Source organism: Canis lupus, chromosome 1 (genome assembly GCF_011100685.1).
Source record: "Canis lupus familiaris isolate Mischka breed German Shepherd chromosome 1, alternate assembly UU_Cfam_GSD_1.0, whole genome shotgun sequence".
Classification (NCBI taxonomy): Eukaryota; Metazoa; Chordata; class Mammalia; order Carnivora; family Canidae; genus Canis; species Canis lupus.
Genome location: NC_049222.1, coordinates 64,892,601 through 64,901,274, shown reverse-complemented (window position 1 = coordinate 64,901,274; position 8,674 = coordinate 64,892,601).

Sequence of the window (8,674 nt, the reverse complement as noted above, 5' to 3'; positions counted from 1 at the left end):
GTTTTACCAGGAGAAACGAAAAGTGGAAAAGACTTTTTGTTGACACTGTTTTCTCATCAGAGTTTCTTGTGACACTAAGGCACTTGGCACAAAATTGGGCACAGAACGCTTAGTAGGTATAGATGATGTGACTTAAATTATGGGTCTGTCACTAACTAGTTATGTGCCAATCACTCAACATCTGTGAGCTGACAGATGTGTGACTTTCTCACCTGTAAGGTAAGTGAGGGGCTTCAGTGAAATGGGTCATGTGGGTCCCAGTTTTAGCTTCCGTTAATTAAAATACACTTGCCACTAGGCATTTAGGAAGACCAGGTGACGGAAATGTCCCAGCTGGCCAGAAATGTCGAAAATATAACCTTTTAGCTTTCCTTTTAGCATCCAGACACCGACTCCTTTAACAAACTGCCTTGTTTGTAAAAATCCTTCAGAAATCATTTCAGAAACAGATTAGAATTGTAAAATCCAAACCTCTAACTACAATGTTTCAGCAGAAAAAAAAATCAGGCTGCAATATGATACTGTGCTGCTTAGATGCCAGAAGTCATGCAAGATTCTGCTACACATCACTGGTAATATCTGGCTGGGAGGAAGGTTTTCCCCATCCAATTTTGAGATTTCTGTATCATCAGTCCTGTAAGGATTATATAAGGATGGCTTTTCTGCTTTTTTTAAGAAAGATTTTATTTATTTATTCATGAGAGACACAGAGAGGGAGGCAGAGACACAGGCAGAGGGAGAAGTAGGCCCCTGTGGGGAGCCTGATGCAGACTCAATCCCAGGACCCCGAGATCATGACCTGAGCCAAAGGCAAATGCTCAACCAGTGAGCCCCCCAGGTGCCCCTTTTTTCAAGATTAAAATAATAATAATAATCTCTACACCCATGGTGGGGCTCAAACCTACAACGCCCAAATCGAGAGTCAGAGACTCCATGGGCTGAGCCAGCCAGATGCCCCTGCTTTTTTTTTTTTTTTTATCTCAATAATCAGTTGCCTTTCCATTAAAGAAGAAAATCTAGTCTTAGCTGTTAGAAAAATAATTCCTATTGCCAGCCCTCTTCCTACTTCATCCCGGGCCAATGATCCATTGTTTAATTTATTGGGAAGTCATTCAAAATGAGATCCTTCTGTTGTTTCTGGTCTTTTAGTCTTCCCCTCCCTTTCAGTTTCTTTGGGTTTAAAACAAATAAATGCCCTCTTTTCTGTACATTTACCATTTTTAACTAGAATCATTCCCACTTAGCTTCTCTAGTTGTTGAATTTATCAGCATAGAATTGTTTATAATATTTTCTTATCACTTTCTGTCTATAGAATAACATCTTTTTCATTCTTGAAATTAGTGATTTATGGGGATTTTTTTTCTATTTTTTTTCTCCTTGGCCAACCTAAATTAAATTAAATTGCCCAATGTGAATGTTGGGTTAGTTACTTTTCATTGAAAATATACTATTAAGCTCAAGTTTAATAGTCTAGTGTCTTCATTCAGGTTGGAAAAATGTCATATTAGCCGATTATATGGACTTCAATTTGAGAAGTGATATTTTTATTTTTATTTTTTAAAAATATTTTATTTATTCATGAGAAACACACAGAGAGAGGCAGAGACATAGGCAGAGGGAGAAGCAGGCTCCCACGGGAAGCCTGATGCAGGACTTGATTCCAGGGCCCTGGGATCACAACCTGAGCCGAAGGCAGACACTCGACCACTGAGCCACCCAGGTGTCCCAAGATGTGATATTTTTAGAAGAAAAAGACCAAAGATACAGAGCAGTGAAATGCTGGGACACCTGCACCCCGATGTCTATGGCAGCAATGTCCACAATAGCCAAACTGTGGAAGGAGCCTCGGTGTCCATCAAAAGATGAATGGATAAAGAAGCTGTGGTCTATGTATACAATGGAATATTCCTCATCCATTAGAAACGACAAATATCCACCATTTGCTTCTATATGGATGGACCTGGAGGGAATTATGCTGAGTGAAATAAGTCAATCGGAAAAGGACAAACATTATATGGTCTCATTCATTTAGGGAATACAAAAATTAGTGAAAGGGAATAAAGGGAAAGGAGAGAAAATGAGTGAAAATATCAGTGAGGGTGACAAAACATGAGAGACACCTAACTCTGGGATGAACAAGGGGTAGTGGAAGGGGAGGTGGGCGGGGGATTGAGGTGACTGGGTGATGGGCACTGAGGGGAACACTTGGCAGGATGAGAACTGGGTGTTATGCTATATGTTGGCAAATTGAACTCCGATAAAAAAATTTAAGAAAAAAAAAAAGAAAAAGATATATTGTAATAGGTATTGGCTCTTTCAATTCAGTCCTCCAATGAAACATCAGTGGAATCTTTATGAAGATGAATTCTGAAAGTATATATATTAGGTGTTCAGAATGTACTCTTGAGGGTCCCCTTCTGTACACACAGGGTGGTCACCAGGTGCATAAAATAGAAGCATGGAGAAAGTCTGCCACTGGCTTCCATGCTGACTGGGTCTCTTGATCCCAGCAGGGTAAAGAGCAAGTTGTTGCAGGCATCTGCGTGTTCCTGGGGAAAGAAGAGCCAATCCAGCATCTCCCAGGTATCCAAAGCCCCCTCCTCCTTGCTCTCTCATCTATTACCAGTCTTATTATCCTCCACGTCTCCCTGTTTTCTCTGAACGGATTCTCCTTCACTTCTATGTGGCACACAGGTTTTTCCCATCTGTTGGCTTACTTCTGTTAAAGTAAATCAACTTGCTCACAGTGGGCCAGTGAGTAAAAAAAGAAAAAAAAAGAAAAAAAAAGCACAGATTATAAAATTGAGTGCATATTATTATATTTTGTAGACTATATATAAAATGAACCCAGGACAGACTCAAATATGTTAGTCATATTTCTCTCTATATAGGGATTATCAGTGTATTATCTTTTCTTTTTTTATTTTTCTTACTTATTTGCTTTTTTCTTTTCTTTTTCTTTTTGAGAGAGAGAGCAGGGGTGAGAGGCAGGGAGGGAGAGGGAGAATCTTAAGCAGGCTCCATGGTCAGCGTGGAGCCAGACATGGAGCTTGATCTCAGGATCCTGAGATCGTGACCTGAGCTCAAACAAGTCAGATGTTTAACTCACTGAGACACCTAGGGGCCCCTTATTTACTTTTTTTTAAAACTACTTTGCTTTTTCTAGAATAAGTATGCTTTTTTAAAATTAAAAATAGAAAGCTATAAAAACCAACTAAGAAGAGATCATTAATATTGGGATTTTGGGGGATGCCTGGTGGCTCAGTGGTTGAGCACCTGCCCCTGGCTTGGGGCGTGATCTGTGGTCTCAGGATCGAGTCCCATGTCAGGCTCCCTGCCTGGAGCCTGCTTCTCCCTCTGCCTATGTCTCTGCCTCTCTCTCTCTGTATCTTTCATGAATAAATAAATAAAATCTTTAAAAATATATATATATGTATATATATATTGGGATTGGGGTGTATTTTTTTTTACCTTTTTCTTTATCTCTTTTTTTTACTTTCACTAATTTTTCTAGAATAAATATGATTTTTTGAATAAAAATATCAAAGGCTACAAAGAACCAACTAAGAAGACATCCAATGAATTTTTCTAATTTGAATTCTAGCTGTTTTATGGAGATTGAAAAGACTACTATGGGAGAAACAAGTTCCAAAACATAAATATAGTATAAATGGATGAAAGGCTTGCTATAACCTTAGCATATGACAAAAGAAGAATGAAGTTCCCATCTCATTGGTTGGCTCCATGCTCACCTACGTGATCTTGCCACGAAGCTTGGGTGTTCGAGTCATACCATTAGATGTAGACTCATTGTAGGAAGTCAGGGAAGAGAGAATGTCAAGGTGGTTGACATATAGGAAATCATATGAAGAAAGATGAACTGCTTTTTTCCAAAAAAAATTCTCAGTAGTTAAAGGACAGATCAAATTTCTTTAGTTACCTCACATATATTGATCTTATAATACATATCTTCATTTGTACTAAGCCCTTAGCTCATTTAGTCCCTATAACAATGCTGTGAGGTAAGTAGAAATATAATCTCCATTCTTCAGATGAGAAAACAGAGAGAAAACACCAAGAAGCTGGTAAGTTAAGGGATGGGATTCAAAGCCTCACAGTGTATCTCTAAATGACTATATATACCGCTTAGAGGGAGCTTAGTCAGACTTTGTTCTCTGTGTGAAAATAAAAGAAATAATGGTTGAACTACCATAGCATGTCTGAGGAATTTACTAAGAATATAGAAAGAACCTATCTCACTGCAGAGAATGTAATCACAGGGTAAAGAAACTTTTGAGATAGCATCAGTTTCTACCTTCAGGCAGGTGAATGCCTGTTCCTCGCATGACCAATTATTGTCCATTCTGTTGGAAAAACATCCAACAGTGCAGATTTCTCTGTGGAATACCATGGTGGGCCGCCTCCAAGAGGGCTCCAACTGATCCTCCCCACCTAACATTCACACCCGTCTATGATTCCCTCTGCTTAGGGGGGGCTGGCATAGTAACTTCTGACACAGAAGAGAGTAGAAGGGATGTGATGCCCCTTCAGAGATTCGGTTAGAAAGACTGTGACTTCCATCTTACTCATTCTCTTCCTCTCTTCCTCACTTGCTCTGAGGGAAGCCTGGCTGCCATGTTGTGAGCTGCCCTATTGAAAAATCCATTTGGCAAGAAGCTGACAAATTCAGCCCACAGCCAGCAAGGACATGAGGCCTGCCAACAATCAGGAACAGGATCTTGGGAATGGAGTTGCCTGCAGCCCCAGCTGACCCCTTGACTGCAACCTTGCAAAAGACCCTGAGCCGAGCTACTTCTGGATTCCCGACCCACTGGAACTATGAGACAGGAAATGTTTGCTGTTTTAAGCTTCAAGTTTCGGTTACTTTGTCACAGGACAACAGCTACCTAATACCAGTTTAGTCATTGATCGTATTGAATCTCTTGGCAATTCTTTGGGAAAATGTATACAATAGTTTCCACCCCACCCCGTCCCCATGTTTGCATTCGCAAAGCAAAAAGTCAACTTGTCTCCAGAGGCAAATGATCCTCCCCTATTATCTCATTAGGTTGATAGCAGCCTCATGCTACATCACAATGCCTACATCATTCACCTGACCACATGGACGTGGCTATCAGCAACGGGTGTGACAGTGTTCTCGCCAATGGGATGCAAGACTTGTCCCCTCTGTCTCACTTGCCCAAAAGGAAAATTGCTTCCTCTCCACTTCTTCTCTTTCCACCTTCTCATGAGCTAGGATTCAGACATGCCAACAACCCACCTTCAACGGTGCAAAGAGGGGGGCAAAGAAGGTCCAAACCAGGTGGGAGAGTCCCAGGTCCCTGAATCATCACACAGAGCAATGGAGCCTCCAGCTAACCTGCAACACTTGTTTCTGGATTGTTAAGTGAGAGAACAATTTCTACCTTGTTTGGGCCATGGAATGGTTGGGTCATTTGGTTACTGAAATTCCTCAGATCTAAGCTGCCATCAAGTATGAAATGTCTTTCTATTTTTATGTTCCACAAAGAAAAAGTGTTGCCAATTAAGTCATCATAAGCCATCAAAAAAATAAATAAATAAATAAAAAAGACTACTTCGTATTTTAAGTAATTTAATAATGTAGAATTTCTGGAATTATAGAATAAAGAAGCAATTTTATAATAACTGTCTTCTGTAATGGGTTATAAATTTTAAAAATGTCATCATTTCCAATAAATTTTGAGCAATAAGCTACAAACACTGCCCATTTCCTAAATGAAAGTTTGAGTTCTGGAGGATTCAAAGATTAGAGTCCTTTGTAAATCATAAGATATGGTTATTTTTCATCTTCAAACCAATAAAATGTTTTTTTCCAAAATGAATTTAAGGTGCTCTCTTAATCAGGAATTTTGTGTTACACTCATAAAATAATAGTACAACATTTATTCACAGAAAAGCTGTGAAAGGCAACATACTGGGCTAGGCTTTATAGGAAAGTGAAAAAATAAAACTAGAAAAGTTGGGGGAAATATGTTCAAGAACGTATCCCTCCAATTTCTCACTGCTTAAGAAATAGATTGGAAAAATATTTTTTTTCTTCCTTATCCATGTTTCACTTGAGATTTCAATCACCGGATAAGAAAATTAAAATTTTCTGAAAATAAAAAAAAACAATCAGATTATATATAACATATTTTTGTTCCTCAAACCAACAACATAATTTTAGATTTGTTTTAAAACTAGTGAAATTTATGTTTTATAGGCATGCCAATTTTCTCAAATGTTCAAGAATTGTTAAAAGATTGATTTCAGGATTCTAGAATTTAAAAATATATTACATCTTCCTCTTACACTTATTCTACGTAAGTATATATGACAATATTTAAAGTAAATGATCTCTTGGGCATCTCCAATTTGCGGCCAGACTTCCTACCCCCAAGAATGTCAGTTCTTGGAGAGCAGGGATTTTTAACTATTTTGTTTACTGCTGTATCCCCAGGCCTGGGAGAGTGAATGCATGGCATGTAGTAGGTGCTCAGTGAACATGTGTTGATTGAAGAAATGACTGTATTTGGAAGAGCAGGGTTGGGGTTTCTTTGGCATTCTTACCCCCACGTGTCTGGGAGTCACAGGCAGATGAATGCAGAATAGATATTCTTTCCCTCTGCTATTGTGATCCTGGATTTCAACTCCTGTAAAGGAATTCTATTTTGCCTTAAATAAGTTAAATGTGAAAATATTCTCAAAGATCTGAAGTCAAAAAAAGAAAACCCTTCCCAACCTGCTCTTGATCTTAATCTTTTTAGAGGGAGTCTTTGCGGTCCTCCGTCCTTAAGCACCTTGTAAACATGAACTAGATCAAATTCAGAAAGATGAAAGGAAACCAAAGCCTCAGATTAAAAAGCAAGCGATCTCCCGAATAGTGATGCTGAGCTGTGCTGTGTTCGGGGGGAAGAGCAAGCTACTAGTGAGAAGCCAAGATTCATTGGCTTGTTGGGTTTCTCTCCTCTCTTCCCATTTCTATTTCTTTCCTGTCTTTCCTCCTCTCCTACCTCATTTCATTCTTTTCTCTTGATCTCAGGGCTTTCTAAGAAATCTGGAGCCTAACGGGCAGGGCCTTTATTTTCACTGTGTTTCTGTACACTTGACCTCCACCATGACACACACATGACTGGGTTACTTTTCTCTGGAATTTACTTAAAACAACAACAACAACAAATTCCAAGAAAGAAAAAAGCTGATAGGAATTTCTTCCCTCTTAAAAACAACTTCCAATTTAGGTCTTGAGGTTGGTACACGTTTAGGTGAAAAATCTATCTTTTCTCCTCCCTCTTTTGTAATAGCATCTGCATCTCCCAAACAGTAAGAATTAATTTTCATAACTTGGGATAGAAATTTATAGGGTTCTTTAGCTGTTTGCAAATGTTATCAAATTTTAAATCCTCACATAACTGCATACAATTATGACCCAATAAAAGGAGAGAAAATTCTGTTACCACCACATAGAGAAGTCCTTGTATTTCACTCATATTTTATTTAAGCGGAATACATGCTGAAAATCACATCTGATTTTCATTGAAATTTCTTAGGCAGTTAGATGTGGGTATGAACGAGGGAATGTGTTTTCTTTGAATTCTGTAGCTCTTTTGCTCATTTCTTTATGTTCTTTTTCTGTTCTTAACCATATGTTTTTGTATTATATTAATGAAAACTGTGGGATCCCTTGCTGGGGGCATCGGACTTGAAGGAAGTTGTTCTATGTCTAGGAGGGGGAGAGTATGCATTCGGCTTCAGCTTTCCACCGTGCTATCACATTTCTCAGTGCCAATTCTGGGAAGAGGAGGAACTGGCTATGAAATCTTCTCTTTTAACAAGAATGTGCTTTCTTTATTCCTAGTTTGATGTTCACTTGTGTGACTGTGACAAGGCTGATGTTATTAGATCATGTAAAATTAGATGGAAATTATTATGCCTCGAGAGACATCATGCTGTAAAGGTATAGACATTCTTTCTAGATTCTCTAAGTGGATAATACTAATTTAGAATTCACTCGGCATTGAGACATGAGGCAAGTAGTTAAATGAGGTCGACAAAATTTTCAGTTCTTTTTTGGAGGGTTGTAATTTTATTTAAATTCTCGTGATCACTCTGGTAGCTCCTTCTGCCCTCCGTTCCTATTTTTTTTCTGCGTCCTTACACCTCCTTTTAGAGGTAATTTGAGAAAGGGAGGAAAGGAAAAGAAACATTATTCTAATTCCTCACTAAAATTCCATCCCCAGCAAGCCCTGCCTATTTCACTCCCTACTAATCTCTCAGAGTCAGCTCATTCCCTGTGTTCACCAGGACATCTCTATGAGATGATATTTGACCCTTTGCTTTCCAGATGTCATTGGAAATGAAACCATATGTGATTTTCTAATGACTCAGAGCCCCTCTTACCGGCGAAGTTAGCTTGAACAGTTTGGGCCCATGAATCCCCCCATGAGAAAGAGAACAAGAGGTAACTCGGGCATCCCTCTGCCCTGCCCAAGAAGAAGCCAGAGAAGTGAGCCACACTGTGTGTAGGGAGAGGGGGGCTGGGCAAGACATTCCTCTTCCAGGGTAGCGACTGTGTGTCCCTCTTCTCTGGGCCAGCAGCCTCAGTTGTGTGCTGTTGTCGCTGTCGTGTGACCTGGTCAGCCGTAAGGCTCT